Consider the following 16,327-nt stretch of genomic DNA (forward strand, 5'->3'; position numbering starts at 1 on the left):
AAGAGAAATGTTATCACAATTTTAAAATAACCTATCAAAATAACCCATCAAAATAAAGGAGAGGAAATAAAATAAAGAGAACTGTTATCACAATTTTAAAATAACCCATCAAAATAAAGGTTTATGAATATATCAAAAATAGCTTCTGCAGATGGAGAACCATGTTACATATTCTTTTAAAGCAACAGATGGGAGAAAATAGAAATTTTTCTTAGAGATAATTATATAAAAATAAAATCTAGTTTGCAACATAAATTTCTACCTATGTGTCCTATGAAGAAAAATTTATTGTAGATTTTTCTCTGATTTTATTCCATTATGAACCACAGAAGGAGGAAGAGTTCCATTACTCAAGGTTTCTAAAAACACAATAGAGAGAAATACTTTTCTACTTTAAACCCTCATTCACATTATAGAACTCATACCTTGTAGAGTTAGATTGAAGTAATGTTCACTGACATTCTAAAGTTTTTATATCAGCTCTGCTTTTATTGGGCACAGTATTTTCTGTTTACTGGTAATTTGTGGTTGCATTTTAAAAATACTGTTTTGTTGATAAGCTTTCATGATTTCTTAATGTAAAATTGAACTGGGTTTTTGTATACTTTGCCTCCAGTATCTAGATTTCTCTAAGAAAGTTTTTTATTTTAATTCAAATTGAATTTTTGCCAATCTCATATACCACTGTAAGAGAATGGTTAATGTGACTTTTTCTACTATCATGGCATTATCTTCAAGAACACAAAGTTAAGGAAAAAAATGCTTTTCAGTACCCACATTCTCTAAGGAGATAACATTGACAATGGGACAGATTCTTTTCTTAGAAAAGTGACCACTTTCTCAATCTGTAAAATAAGACCAGAGGGAAGGCAAGAGATCAAGTGACAGGGATACCTAAAAGTATTACTTATTAAAAGAGGGGATGGCTGAAAGGAAAAGCCTGGAATCTTAATTCCTGCAAGAGTAGCCGATTGCCCTTGTTGATCTTCCTTGAGGCTGAGAATGGAAAAAGAGAATAGTAGAGAGAGAGCAAAGTAGATAGAGAAATGAGGGTTGAGCAGCCAGTTCTCAAACATTTCCTGTGAGTCAAATGGACAATGAGAGCTATCTTGCCTGATCTAAGAGGGTTGAGTGTTAATGGAGGAATTCCCAGAGGCAACCGAACAGGAAGTACCTGGAGGTACTGAGATGTTCAGGAGCATCTCACCAGGCTTTCTCTCCAAAATTCTACGTGTATCCAGTGATAAATCCAGCATTTTGATTCATTCTATAGAGAGGCACTGGTCAGTAAGAAACAAAGAAGCAGCAGACAACCAGGAGAGAGAAAATTACAATCAAAGATGGTGAAGTAATGAAAAATGTACCTTCTTCTCTTATAACCCCAGGCAGCACTTAACATAAAGAGAAGTCTGCCAAATAAAGGAAAGCAGTGGCACACTGGATGTATAACCCTGCCCATCTACTGGGGTTTTGGAGTCGGATACATGTTATTTTAACACAAATTACAATTTACAAATTAATACAAATTACAATTTGTATTAAAATAACATGTCTCCTCCCATGTATCTTAACATGTATTAAAATAACAAATTGAGATATGTTATTTTAATACAAATTTAATATCAGTGTTTTAACTACTTCAATTTTATGTATTCTTATGATGAATATCTTGAGTTTTACTTTTTAATTTTATGTTCTACCAAAAATGGTTTCAAATGAACTTATCCAATATTACTACAAACTATATGTATGAAGATCTGATCAAATACACAACTTTTGTCATTAAGAAAATACTGTGCTTTCAATCACTTAAAGCAATTTTTGTGTGATATCACTATGCTAATATTTAAATTGGTGAGTTGTTTATAGTTTTTTGGGATTTTTTACCTTAATTTTATTTATAATTATGTAAAACATTATTAAATACAAAACATCTGAGAGTCAGAAACCACATAGCATTATACATTTAGGAAAGTCTTAATCCATCCTTGAACACTTCTTTTTTGATCACTTTTTGACTTTTCCTTCCAGTGGTTACTATTATAAATATAAACAAATGCATGAGCAAATGAAAATATACATATTCATATTTTCTTCTTTTGTACAAAACTTGGCATATAGTAACACCATTCTGCACTTTTTATTTTCATTTAACACATATATATTCTGAAGACAACTTTATTTTTGTATTAAAAATTATTCTTTTTATAGGTGAGTAGTTATATATCATACAGGCATATGACAGTATATTCAACTAGTCCTTTGATGGTATAAGGTTGGGTTAATTCTTTATTTTTATTATTGCAAATAATGGTGGAATAAATAAGCAGGTATATATGTCACTTCCTATTTTGGCAGTCTAACTTTCATATGGATTCCTAGAAGTAAGATTGTTGATTCAAAGGTGACTGAATATGTAATTTTGCTAGTGGTGTCCAAGTTCCTTTCCAATTTCAATCTCACCATCTGTGTACGAGAATGTCCCTTTCATCGCAGTCTTGCCAACAGAACATGTTGTCAGAACTTTTATGTTTTGCCATTCTGATAGGTGAGAAATGAGCTCTCAGTGTATAGAAACAGAGAAATTCTCCAAGAGTGAGACTGAGCAACTTTCATGTTTACAATCTGCAATTATTCAAAACATGATTTTAATGTTTCTTATATCCCACTATATGAAAGGAACACGATTCATTTAATATTTTTATTTCTTTTTATTTATAACCATTAAGAATTTTAAAGGAGCATGTATTATTTGGTCTGATATTAAATACGTTCTCATGCTTATGCTCGTTAGTATTTTTACTAATTTCTTTATTTTTAATTGACAAAAAAATATTTATTGGATAAAACATATTGTCTTGAAATATGTATACATTGTGGTATGTCTTAATTGAGTTAATTAGCATATGCATTAACAGACATACTTCTATTTCTACATTCTTAGCAGTTTTCTACTCTCTTAGGAATTTTCAAGAATATAGTACATTTTTATTAACTATCATCTTCATGTTGTACAATAGATCTCTTGAACTTATTCCCCCTTTTTAATTGAAACTTTCGAACCTTTGAACATCTCCCCAACCACTTCCCTCCCTCAACCCTTGATTCTACTCTCTCCTTCTGTGATTTTTGACTTTTGTAGGTTCCACACATAAGTGAAATCAAGTGGTATTCATCTTTCTGTGCTTAGCTTATTTAACTTAAAACAATGTCCTCCCAGTTCAACCATGTTACACAAATAACAGGATTTCTTTCTTAGGCTTTGGAGTGGAGTGAATAATATTCCATAGTGTGTGTGTGTATACATAAATATTTATACATATATATACACGTACATATATATTTATACTACATTTCTGTGTTTATTTATCCTTTGATAGATTCTTAGGCTCTTTCCATATCTTGACTATTGTGACTAATGTTGCAATGAGCATGGGAGTGAAGATATGTCTTCAACAAAATGATTTATCTCTTTTAAAAATGAGTGGGATTGCTTGGTCATATGGCACTTCTATTTTTAATGTATTTGAAGAACCTCTGTGTAGTATTTTATATTGACTGTTCTAATTTAAATTCCTACCAACACTATGCAAAGCTTTCCATTTCTCCATATCCGTGTCAACACTTATTATCTTTCTTCTTTTTAATAATTGCCATTCTATTGAGTGTTAAGTGACATGGTGGTGTTGATTTACATTTCTCTGATGATTAGTTACATTTCTATGATGATTAGTTATTAGTTTACATTTCTCTGATGATTGAACATTTTTTCATATACAGGTTGAATGTCTTCTTTTGAAAAATATGTATTCTAGTCCATATTTTAATTAGGCTATTCATTTTTTGCTATTGAGTTTTTCGAGTTTTTAATATATTTTAGATGTTAACCCCTTATCATATGTATGGTTTGCACATATTTTCTCTCATTTTATAGGTTGTCCCTTTACTCTATTGATTGTTCCTTTGGCTGTGCAAAAGATTTTTAGTTTGATGTAATCCCATTTTTCTATTTTTACTTTTGTTGTCTCTGCTTTTTTATTCCTATCCAAAAAAATATTGTCTAGACCAATGTCATGAAACTTTTCCCTGTATTTTTCTAGTAGTTTTATAGTTTCAGGTCTTACATTTAAATTTTAACTTATTTGAGTTGATTTTTATATGTAGTATTAGATACTGATCTAATTGTATTGTTATGATATCCAGCTGTTCCAACATCATTTATTGAAGAGACCGTCCTGTTCCATTTTGCACTGTTGGCACCTTTGTCAAAAATCAATTGCCCATAAATACATGGATTTATTTCTGGGGTTTCTATTCTGTTCTATTGTTCTATGATTGTATTTATATGGCAGTACCAGGCTGTTTTGGTTACTATAGCATTGTAGTATATTTTGACATCAGGAGGTGTGATGCCTCTAGCTTATTTATTTATTTATTTTTCAAGATTGCTTTGTCTATTTAGGGTCTTTTGTAGTTCTATACAGACTGTAAGATTTTTTTCTATTTCTGCAAATAATGTTATTAGAATTTTGATAGAGATTACATTGAATTTGTAGATATCTTTGGGTAGTATGAACATTTTCATATTATTAATTCTTGCAATTCATGAACACAGAATGTATTTCCATTTATTTGTTTCTTCTTCTATTTTTGTTCACCAATGTTTTGTAGTTTTTTTTAGTGTAGAGGTCTTAAATTCATGCCTGAGTATTTGATTTTTTTGGTTAGTATTGTAAATGGGATTGTTTTCTTGATTTCTTTTTCAGAGAGTTCAATGTTGGTGGATAGAAATGATACTGATTTTTGTATTTTCGTTTTATATCCTGCAACTTTACTGAATTTGTTACTTTTATTTTTTTGGTTTTTGGTGGAGTCTTTAGGGATTTCTATATATTATATCATGTAATCTGTATTTTTTTTTCTCTTCCCTAACTCCTCTAGCTAGAACATCTAGGATTATGTTGAATAGAAGTAGTGAGAATGGGCATCCTTGTCTTATTTCTGGTCTTAGAGGGATAGCTTTCACCTTTCCACTGTTCAGCAGGATGTTAGCTGTGTTTACCATATATATTGTCTTTATTGTGTTGAGGTACATTCCTTCTAAATCTAATGTTTAAGGGTGTTTATCATAAAAGGATGTCGATTTTGTCAAATGCCTTTCCTTCATCTATTGAGATAAACATATCTTTTTGTTTCTTCATTCTGTTGATGTGTGTACCATATTTATAGATTTGCCTGTGTTTAACTATCCTTGCTTACCGGAAATAAATTTCACTTGATCATGGTGAATAATCTTTTAAATGTACTGTTAAATTCAGTGAGATAGTATTTTGTTGAGGTTTTTTTCACCTGTGTTCATCAGGAATATTGGCCTATAATTTTTTTGTAGTTTTGTCTGGCTTTGAAATCAGGGTAATGATGACCTGGTAAAATGAGTTTGGAAATATTATCTTTCCTTCAATTTCTTGGAAGAGTTTGAGAGAGAGTGGTATTAGGAGTAGGAAAGATTAAGTGAAAGGAAACATCTGACTTAAACTACACTTTAGACCAAGTGGAATTAGCAGACATATACAGGGCATACCATACAACCCCTGGATAATCTTCTTAAGTGCGCACAGAACATTCTCCAAGATAAATAGTATTTTAGGCCATACAATAAAATGTTACAATTTTATGAAGATTGAAATTATATCAAGTATCTTTCCCGATGACAATATGAAACTAGAAATCAATAATAGAAGGAATTTGAGAAAATTCACAAATACATCACAATTAAACAACATGTTTCTGAAAAACCAATGAGTCAATAAAGAATTAAGAGATAAATTTAAAAATATGCTGAGACAATAAAAAATGGACACACAATATACCACAACTTAAAGAATAGAGCAAAAGCAGCTTTAAGAGAGAAGTTTATAGCAATAAATGTCCACATTAAAAAAAGAAGATCTCAAACAACTTAACATTTTCCTCAAGTCACTAGAAGAAGCAAGAATAAGTTAAGCCCAAAGTTAAATGAAGGAAAAAATAATAAAGATCAGAGCAGAAATAAATGAAAAGAAACTATAAAAATAATACAAAAGATCAACTAACTTGAGTTGTATTTTTTTAAAAAGATAAAATTGAAATACCAGAATGAAGAATAAAAACCACATGATCATCTCAATAGATGAAGAAAAGTCACTTGTAAAAGTCAGCATGCTTTAATGTTAATGGATGGACTAGTTATGACTAACAAAAGAAAGAAGACAAATAAAATCTGAATTGAAAAAAAATTACAATTGAAACCACAGAAATACAAATAATTGTAAGAGACAACTGTGAATAGTTATATGCCAACAAATTGGATAACCTAGAAAAACTGGATAAAATGCCTAGACACATGCAACCTACCAAGACTTAATCACATTGAAATATTTAATATTCAGATTGTTTAACTATAAGGTAAATAGCCAATCATGTAGGCTACTTTATTTTTTTCTTTTTTCCTATGTTTTTCTTCAAGTTGATTAATGGAAAAGTCAATTGCAAAATTAGAAAAACAATATATAAGTAAGTAGTAGATAGTAGATATGTCACCATACTTAAATGTATAAAAATATATTTGAATAACATTAGATACTAGAATTATAATTTGTAATTATCTTACAATTTCCTTTTGAAAATTTCAAAAAATTAAATATCTGTCATTCAGACTTAAAGAATTAGTATCTACACCATGAATTTAATATACTGAACATGCTACAAACAAAACCAACTTTCTGAAGCTTAGCTAAAACATGCTTATTTAAATCTACCATATGGAAATATTATATTTAAAAAGAACATTCCCTAGTTGTATGAACACTGAAAACAGAAATGACAGATTTTTACTTACTGTTATATTTGTTTTTCTCGGGACTTTAGTTAAAAGTAATATTAAGTTGCATCTGCTGTTAACAGATGCCCATATAACAGCACCAAAATGCTAACTCCAACATAAATGACCATCTCCATATGTTGCTGGCATTTTTTTGGCATTTGTGTATTGTACATAATCACAGGCTATGAGTAACACTTGAGAAAAACAAAGTGATAATCTCATTATGAAGGTTCAAGACCTATTCAAAGCTAAGTAGAGCTTCTTGTTTCTCTTAAATGTATTTATTAGTACATAAGCATAAACTTAAATCATGAAATGATCATTTTTCAAAATGTTTGCTACAGATTTACTGTAAATGGAGATTTTTATCAAATTCACATTTCTTATCACTATGACAGGGGATAATATAGAAAGTTCTATCTTCACTATAAACATGAAATTTTGGATAATATACAATTGTTAATACATAGCAAATTTGAAAAATAAGAAAGAAAAAGCCACAGCAACCAAAAATAAAGTGAGAATGTAAAACAAGAATGGAGAGTCGAAGTTGAAACTGAATGACCTACATGAGCATGGGAATTGTGCACTGTGTGCTGTCTAGGACTCATGATCCAAAATTATGTGGGGATAGTAATCAAGGACCCTGGCCTTATGTGCAGCAGATAAGTACAGTTGTCTTGTTGATAAATCCAAGAATTGAGAAAGGATGACCCATCTCCATGTAGGATTAGAAACATTCTTCTTCCTAGATTGGGAATGCAGTATGGTAACATGTCCTTCACTTGAGCTGTTCACCTGGGCTTTCAATGATAAAAGAGCCATAATTTAAAAGTGGAAACCCTTATACTATACACAGGTATTGGGACTTTTCGCACTCATTTACAATGCTCAAATCCTGAGATGAAAAACAACCCATGTGCAACCCAGGAGACCGTTTCACAGGCAGATATAAATACAAATTTTAATGCAAAGCCATTTCAGGGGAATTACATTAGAATCTATGGCATCAAACTACCCTTTGGAAACAACTTCTGTAGAAGGTAAGCTCATCATTCAAAAATTTTTATAATCAGACACCTTGAGGAAAAGTCAGAAGACACAAACAAAAGCATTCATATTCATAAGAAGTAAAGAAAACAGATCATTCTCAAGAAAATGTTTTAAATGACTATGTTTTAAAATGAATAGAGAACATGGTAGGAACAGAATCAATAACGTAATAGAAAGAAAATCTGGCAAAGGAACAAGCAAGTTTTTAGAAAATGTAATTTTAAAATAAGATACTTCTTTAGCATTGGATGGAAATGCTAAATACTAGTCTATTTAGAGCTGAATTTAGAGAGAATTCATAAATGAAAAATAGATTTGAGGAAATCCTCCAAAGCATAGATAAATTTTTTCAGAATATAAAATTAAAATTAGGAAACAAGAACAATTAAATGAAGGTTTATAATTAATGTTTAATAGGAGTGCTGAAGAGGTGATTTCAAAGAGATAAAGGTAGCACATTTTTAGGAATAAAGAGAGACATTAGACCACAAAGATGAGATAAAACCCTTAAAACTGTGAGAATGAAAATGCAGATTACCTGTAATAGGTTGCAATAAGATACACAGCACATATTTTCACGTAACAAAAAAGAAAACAATGAAATATTATCCCAAAAAGCTGAATGTAAATATTATCCCCAAAAGCTGAAGTTCTGTAATATAATAATTTGATTATGAGAACCTAGATCTAGAAAGTAAGCTTTGGAAATTGAGCAAAAAAGATTACATAGAAGTCTTCAAAAATTTTTCATCAAGTCCTGTTGAATAATTTTTTTTTCTTTTAGAGATGCAGTCTCGCTCTGTTGCCCAGGCTGGAGTGCAGTGGCCCGATCTCTGCTCACTGCAACCTCCAGCTCCTGGGTTCAAGCAGTTCTCCTGCCTCAGCCTCCCCAGTAGCTGGGACTACAGGCGCATGCCGCCATGCCCGGCTAATATTTGTATTTGAGTAGGGATGGGGTTTCATCGTGTTGCCCAGGCTGGTCTTGAACTCCTGAGCTCAGGCAATCCACCCGCCTCGTCCTCCTAAAATGCTAGGATTACAGGTGTGAGCCACCAAGGCTGGCCCCTGTTGAATTTTTTTAGATTAGCTAAATGTGCTTCAACATTGTGAAATACAAACAGTTTCACGAATACGAAGTCAAGTGACAGAATTTACAGCCCCCAATGATTCAAAGATTGAATTTACTGAAAGGTGCAATTTGCTGAGAAAGAAAACAAAACCTTAAAAACAACTGGATTAAAAGGAAATGGTAAATAAGTCCTCAGTGTATTAAAAACTTTTAAAAAGTAATCTGAAGGATTATATTTTATTTATTTATTTGCATTTTGATTATTTTTAACTTATTCCTTATATTTTAACAGGTAAAAATATATCTCATTCCTCCTGAATGGTGACTAATACATTTACCCATGCCCCTATTACTAGACATTCACTTCATTTTCATTTTGGAGTAACTAAACAAACAACTAACTTTGTACTAACATTTACCTATTTTTTCTTAATAGTACAGATTCCCAGAACTGTGATTTCTGGGTGAAATGCTATACATGGTTTAAATTAGAGGATATGGCATCATCTTTATTTTTCAAAATTTATTAATATCAGCAATCCTAATCAGCAATACATTAAAGCGCTCCTTTATACTGAATTCCTGACAAGAGTAAGCACTCTTCATTATTTTGGGGAGAGTGTATTTTATAATCAATTGTGTTTTCCTGATATCTAGTAAGGGTTGAAATTCTGTTTTTACACCTATGCCACTGGAATTTCCTTTTCTAGGAATTACCTATTAATATTATTTGTTTTAATTTGTTTTTGGACTTTGGTCATATATTTTTGTATTTAGAACATTTACAAATTCATAATTAATTTACAAATGGACTAAAATATGGCGTACTTATCCACCAGTTTATAAGTGGACCAAAATTTGTGGGTGTTTGCAGTATTCTATATTTATATCTAGAAGATATGTTAGTAAGTATGTTTATTTTTAAAACTAATTACGTTTTACAATTTATTTATATTTTACTTTAACTTAAAAAGCCTCAAAGAAATACTTTATTCTGTCTACAGAATTCCAAAGGCCACTTAAATGCCAACATTAATGGCTTTCACTTTTTAAATTAGTTATTTAAAGAAATTCTGCATTACTAATGCTTGTGGTGTCACAGAGGATGATATTGCAAAGAAAACCATGAATACCAGGGAATTCAATTCAAAAAATGATCCAGAAGAGACAAATTTTTAAGGTAAAGAAACGTTAAAAGTGTCTATACAATGCTTTTGCTTATTTATAAACAGTGAGTGACTTACAGTAAAAAAAAAAAAAAATAGTGTGTTCTAGCTAAAACAATAATTAAACAACAATCTGTTAACTATAAATTTCAAATAAAGAAATATATATGAACCTTATATTTGCCACATGCATGGCACATATTTTTACAATTTATTTTTTGTCATTTGATTTTGTTTAATATATAGTTTGCATTACAAAAACAATTGTAAATATTTGTATAACTAAATCCTTTTCTTTAGAGATTTTGGGTTTTATATCCAACATTGGTGTGTTTACATGTGTCTGTGCATGTATGCGTTTTTCTCCTCACATTTTTGTTTTATGTTTAGATATTTAATATATTTGAAATTTTGTCAAACTCATTTTTCTGTAGATATGCTGTGAGTTATCTGGTACTTTATTTTCTTTCAGTTGTACAAGCAAAATTTGCTAACTTCTATTTTTCCACTACATTGAAGTAATTGAAGTATAATTTTTTGATATATTACATTTCCATATATGCAGTGTTTTCTCCTGAACTTTCCTTTGTGCCTCACATATGTATGTTTTGATGTCTGCATCAATATTGTATTGTTAAAAAGTGAGTATATTGTTTATTTTAATATATCATGATGCAAGTTCTCTCCCAACATCCTTTAAAAAAAAAACCAAAATTTTAAAACTTGTTTAACTTAATATGAAGATTAAATTATAAACATAGCCTATAAAAGATTAGGTGGAGTATGTCTTTGGAATATAGTATGGATGGAGGGAGTGAATAAAATATTAATACAATGGAAGTCAGGAAAAGAGAAAATAAGAAGCATAGAAAAGTCACAGAACACAGTAAATACACAAACCAGATGCTGAAACATCATGGGAATCATGAGGGACATTGACTTAGAGAATAAATCTGACAAATTGATTATGCAATTAATAAGTTTAGCAGAGAAAAATGACCCTGTTTTCAGAAAGTCAAGAATACGTAATATTCAAATTTCTAAGCACATTTGGAATATTTTACAAATTGGACACATACAACACCACAAAGCAGTTCTTAACACATCCCAAAGAATGATTGTTAATATGTTAGATACAACATATTCTTTGACCACAAAACTATACAATTAAAATTATAAATTTTATAATTCCTTCTCAAAACTTAAGAGTATATAATAATAAGATACTTAAATAGATGTTGAAGCCATAGATATCTACCTAAAAATGTATATATTTTTATGAATTATTAATTACACACCCAACTCTTAGGATCTGTTTTCTATTAAAGTAACATTGATTCCTCTAAACTTGTAATTCTCCAAAGTAAGTTAACTGAGAAAGAAAGTCCACATTATAGAAATTCAACTTACATATATTTTTATGTATCTACTCAATAATACATGAAATAAAGCAAATCAAAATCTGATCTATTTTCCCACTCCTTTTCTTCAGGCAATTTTACATTTCCAACATAAAGAGACCATTAAAAAAGATGCAGATCCCTCAATAACATCACATTTTTACAACTTCACAGCAAGAATGTCACCCTGACTTCCTTGCCTTTTCTTATACATGCTTGTGTTTCTTATACCTTTGCTTGCTCTTGAGCCTGCTATTCTCAGTGCTTAGAATGGAAAGAGCATCGGATTGAAGTTTATCCCAATTCTACCATTTAACTATTGGATAATATCAGGTACAAGGATTAACTTGTTTGATTTATTATTTTCTAATAGTAGAGATAATTTCTAACAGTAGAGATAATTATAAAACTGTGACTGTTTTCAGAAATAGATGACATAATTTGGTGGTAAACATTAGGTACTTAAGAAATTCCAGTTGTGTCCAGACAGACTTCTCTGATTGGCAAATTATTTATTTTTAAAATCCAAAATCCATGTTACTGCTTTTGATGAGAATTCGCTGGTATCTTCTATAGCTCTTTCTATTCCCAGCTCAATGTAGAAATAAGGATTTCTTCCCATGTGTATCCCACTGTCTTTGTGTATTTGCTCTACAAAAGACAAATGCTCACCCTGTTTTTTGCTTAAATTTCTTTTCTGTCTTCCCCTACAATGGTGAAATCTGAAAGTATAAGCTCTATACTCTGGCCAGTGTTTGATATAGGATTGCAAGAAACAACTGTCATATGGGAAGCTTTTACAAAGAGGGGAAGCAACCTTGTTGGGTTAAGTACTAAAGAATTTTGAGAACCACAATGAAGTTGATCTCGGCATAATTTTTAAAAACAGATTACATAATGTTTGCAGTACTGTGACCCTAAGAGTACAATAAACTAAGAGCATTGTTGCAGGCAAGTTAGATGGGGCCAAAGTTCCAAATGAGAAGATTAGAATTAGGTATGTTCTGCTTTTAGTTATCACGGTTATGGGTGCTCTAACCACGTTCATTGATATTTAAAGGGAAAACAAATAAAGACATTGAAAAAGTCATAACTGTTTAACAATAAAAAAAGAAAAGCTATAAATTTAAACTTTTAATCACAAAGCTTATAATGATTTAAATGTTTAAGTGGAATATTTTGTGTATTATATATAAAATATTGCAGTTGTCCCAACAAGGTAAAAACTAGGTTGGGTACTGGCACTTTTGTAACTAATTTTACCCTAGAAAGTAACAACACTCTCTGGTTGAGAAGGGAGACTTTTTGTTTTGTTTGTTTGTTTGTTTTTTGTGTTACTAATTTTGTTTTTTGAGACTGTCACTAACAGATTTGATCCCAACATGATAGAAACTTTAAGAGTAATCTGATTGTTACCTTGAAGACAGCCTCAGTCATATTCTAGCATGTATCTTCAATGCCATCGATAGTATTTGTGCGTAATGAATGTTTAATAGATGCCCATGAAAGTATAAATTAATGCACTAAAGAAAGGGGGAAGGAGGAATAAAGAAGGAATAAATATTACTGATGATGATGCCATTGATGTTGGTAATGATTGTATGGAAAGACAGGCTACAGAAAATAGCATCTAAGGGCCAAGTTTTCTAATATAACAATTTGATTAGGAGAACCTAGGTCTAGAAAGTCAGCTTTGGAGATTGGGCAGAAAAGATTACATCAAAGTCTTCAAAAATTTTTCAAGTCCCATTGGTAAATAAATGCAGAAACAAAAGAAAAATGCGACTCAGGATTCCAGTGTGGGAGCTAGGCTTAAGTTGTTGTCACTGATTAAAGCAAGTAAGAAAAAACATGAAGTGAACCTTGCAGACCAAGTGGCCATTTAGTTTTGAAATTGTTTCATTCAAAGATGAAATAATGATAGAAAAATTATGAGAAATAGCTTATATATCAGTTACTGTTGCAATAACACAATATGACATTCTACAAATCAAAGTGCTTTAAAACAACAACCCGACATTCTCATGCTCACTGTCCTGTGGGTTAGCTGGAACAGAGCTGATACAGGCTGATCTCATCTGGGCATGGCTCCAAGCCATGGACTGTTCAGCTCTGCTTCACACAGTCTCCTGTTCCTCCAGGACCAGCAGACCACCTGGGGCAGAATTTCTCATGGATACGACAAAATCCAAAAATGGCAAAAGAAAACACACAATGTTTGTTAAGGCTCATAACTCACACAGTATCCTTTCCTCCAATATTGCATTAGCCAAACAATTGGTTAGCTGAATTCAACACAATGGGGTGGAGAAATACACTCTAATTAGAGAAACTGCAAAGTCACACAGCAAAGGATGTGGATTCGGGGAGAGGTGAAGAATTACAGTCTTCCTCATTCTACTTTAAATAAATGACTGAAATTCAGTTAAAAGTGAAGCCTAAACTAGCAGGTTTATTAATGCAAGAAATACTTTGCAAACACCAATATATATCCATCAACATCATCATCATCATCATCAGTGATAGATAATAGATCTATTATCTATTATCTATTTGTTCTGTTTCCTACTGTATTGCTTCCCAATACTATACAGATTATCTAAATTTGTTTAGTCTACTGTGGTTATACTTTCAGATTTTCCTTGAGAGTTGATCATTTTTTCTATAATTCCAGCTAGCTGTGGGCAAAGATTTTTTCTATAAAAGATCTCTCACCACCACCATATTACCATTAGCTATCTGATTTTGAGTATTATGGCAGCCAAGCCATACTCTCTAAAATGGATTGGATTTTCTATGATTAATAATACTGTTATGAATTAGTTTTCCATTAATTCATATAGCTCTCTTAGATATTTTCTACTATTTTCTAATATGTAATATCTCTGCACTTTGTCATTCACATGATCTTTTCGTATAAATCAGACCAAGACAACCATCAGTACCCAAAGTACGATTCAGAATTTTCAGCTTTAATTGCATCTTTCCCAACACATTTTGCTTCATAGACCAGTTCATTTTTGTACGTAACTTTGGCAAATAATGACAAGGAGATGTAGGCCCATTTTAATTATTACTGTGGCTGCATGCATATGCAGCCTGTTGGCAACTTGCCCATTGTATAGCTTTCTGCTGCAATGTTTCTCTTCCAGTATGGAATAAAGTACTTAAAGGAACCTGCTTAGCCATCATGATACAAGTGCAAAAGGGGAAGCACAAGTGGTTAGCACCCTCAAGGACTGGAGCTGGTGCATAAGGACTGCACTGTTTCATCCTTTGGACAAACACTTCTATTATGCATTCTACACAGTCCAATCAAGGATCCCAAACAGAATTGAACCCCAGAGGCCCACAGAGGTGATTAGCTAGATAATATACCCTTGGATTGGCTTGCCTTCCTCACCTGCCTCATGTTTCTCAATCGCTAAATCACGTTCTTTGGGAACAGTTCCCAAAATGACTATTCAAATGCAAACCCTCGTGTTTAACAACAGCAACAAAAAAGTCTATTTATAGCTTTCTTGCCTGCCCGCCTTCCTTCCTTCCTTCCTTCCTTCCTTCCTTCCTTCCTTCCTTTTTTTTTTTTTTTTTTTTTTTCAGAGTCTTGATCTGTCGCCCAGGCTGGAGTGCAGTGGTACAATCTCGGCTCAATGCAACCTCTGCCTCCCGGGTTCCAGCGATTCTCCTGCATCAGCCTCCTGAGTAGCTGGGACGACAGGCCTGCGCCACCACGCCAGGCTAACTTTTTATATTTTTAGTAGAGATGGGGTTTCACCATATTGGCCAGGCTGGTCTCAAGCTCCTGACCCCGTGATCCACCCGCCTCAGCCTCCCAAAGTGCTGGGATTACAGGCGTGAGCCACGGTGCCTGGCCCCTTCCTTCCTTCCTTCCTTCCTTCCTTCCTTCCTTCCTTCCTTCCTTCCTTCCTTCCTTCCTTCCTTCCCTCCCTCCCTCCTTCCTTCCTTCCTTCCTTCCTTCTTTCCTTCCTTCCTTCCCTTCTTTCTTCCTTTCTTCCTTTTTTCCTTCCTTCCTTTCTCTTTTCTTTTTTTTCTTTTCTGTTCTGTCTTCTATTGTGATAGGTAGAACCCACATCTTAATCCTCAGAACAAGAGAATATATTAGGTTACCTGGAAAAAAAGATTGAAGGTTGTGGATGGATTTGGTGATTGCTAATCAGGTGGCATTAAGATAAAAACAATTATGCTGAATCATTTGGATGGGCACACTGGAATTAGGTGGGTGCCTAAAAGTGAAAAGAGGGTGGCAAAAGTTTAGTTAGTCAAATAAAGATGTAACTCTGGAGGAAAGGCACAGAGGATTCAACACTGCTGACTCTGAAGATGGAAGGGGGCTATGAAATAAGGAATGTTGGTCACCTCTAGAAGGAGCAAAGGGCAAGGAAATGGATTCTGCACTAGAACCTTTAAAAGAAACATAGCCCTGCCAACACCTGGATTTTATTCTGGTGAGACTTTCAACCTAAAGAACAGAAAGATAGTAGACTTGTCTTGTTTAAGCTTCCAAATTGGTGGTAAATTTTTACAGCAGCAACAGGGAGCTAATATATCAATGCATGCGTGTTTTGCACAAATATGTCATTCGTATTTAGAAATGCCACATTAAGATGAAATCAGTTTCATATTGCATTCTAAATGATCCTAATAGAAAAATTTTACATGATTTTATGATCAGTTCATTTTTTAATTATTTTGAATCCATAGACTTCTTTTGTATTTCCTTTGACAAATAGTTTGGGGCTTTAAAAAGTTGCTGAGC

The 16,327-nt window shown here is 32.3% G+C and overlaps 1 protein-coding gene across 1 annotated transcript in view; it reads left to right on the plus strand.

Annotated features, from left to right (window-relative positions):
• The window catches only part of CNTN5 (contactin 5), a 1,330,348-nt gene that overhangs the window by 165,641 nt on the left and 1,148,380 nt on the right, over positions 1-16,327 (plus strand). The window lies entirely within an intron of this gene.

The sequence above is a fragment of the Gorilla gorilla genome, chromosome 9 (genome assembly GCF_029281585.2).
Source record: "Gorilla gorilla gorilla isolate KB3781 chromosome 9, NHGRI_mGorGor1-v2.1_pri, whole genome shotgun sequence".
In the NCBI taxonomy this organism is placed as follows: Eukaryota; Metazoa; Chordata; class Mammalia; order Primates; family Hominidae; genus Gorilla; species Gorilla gorilla.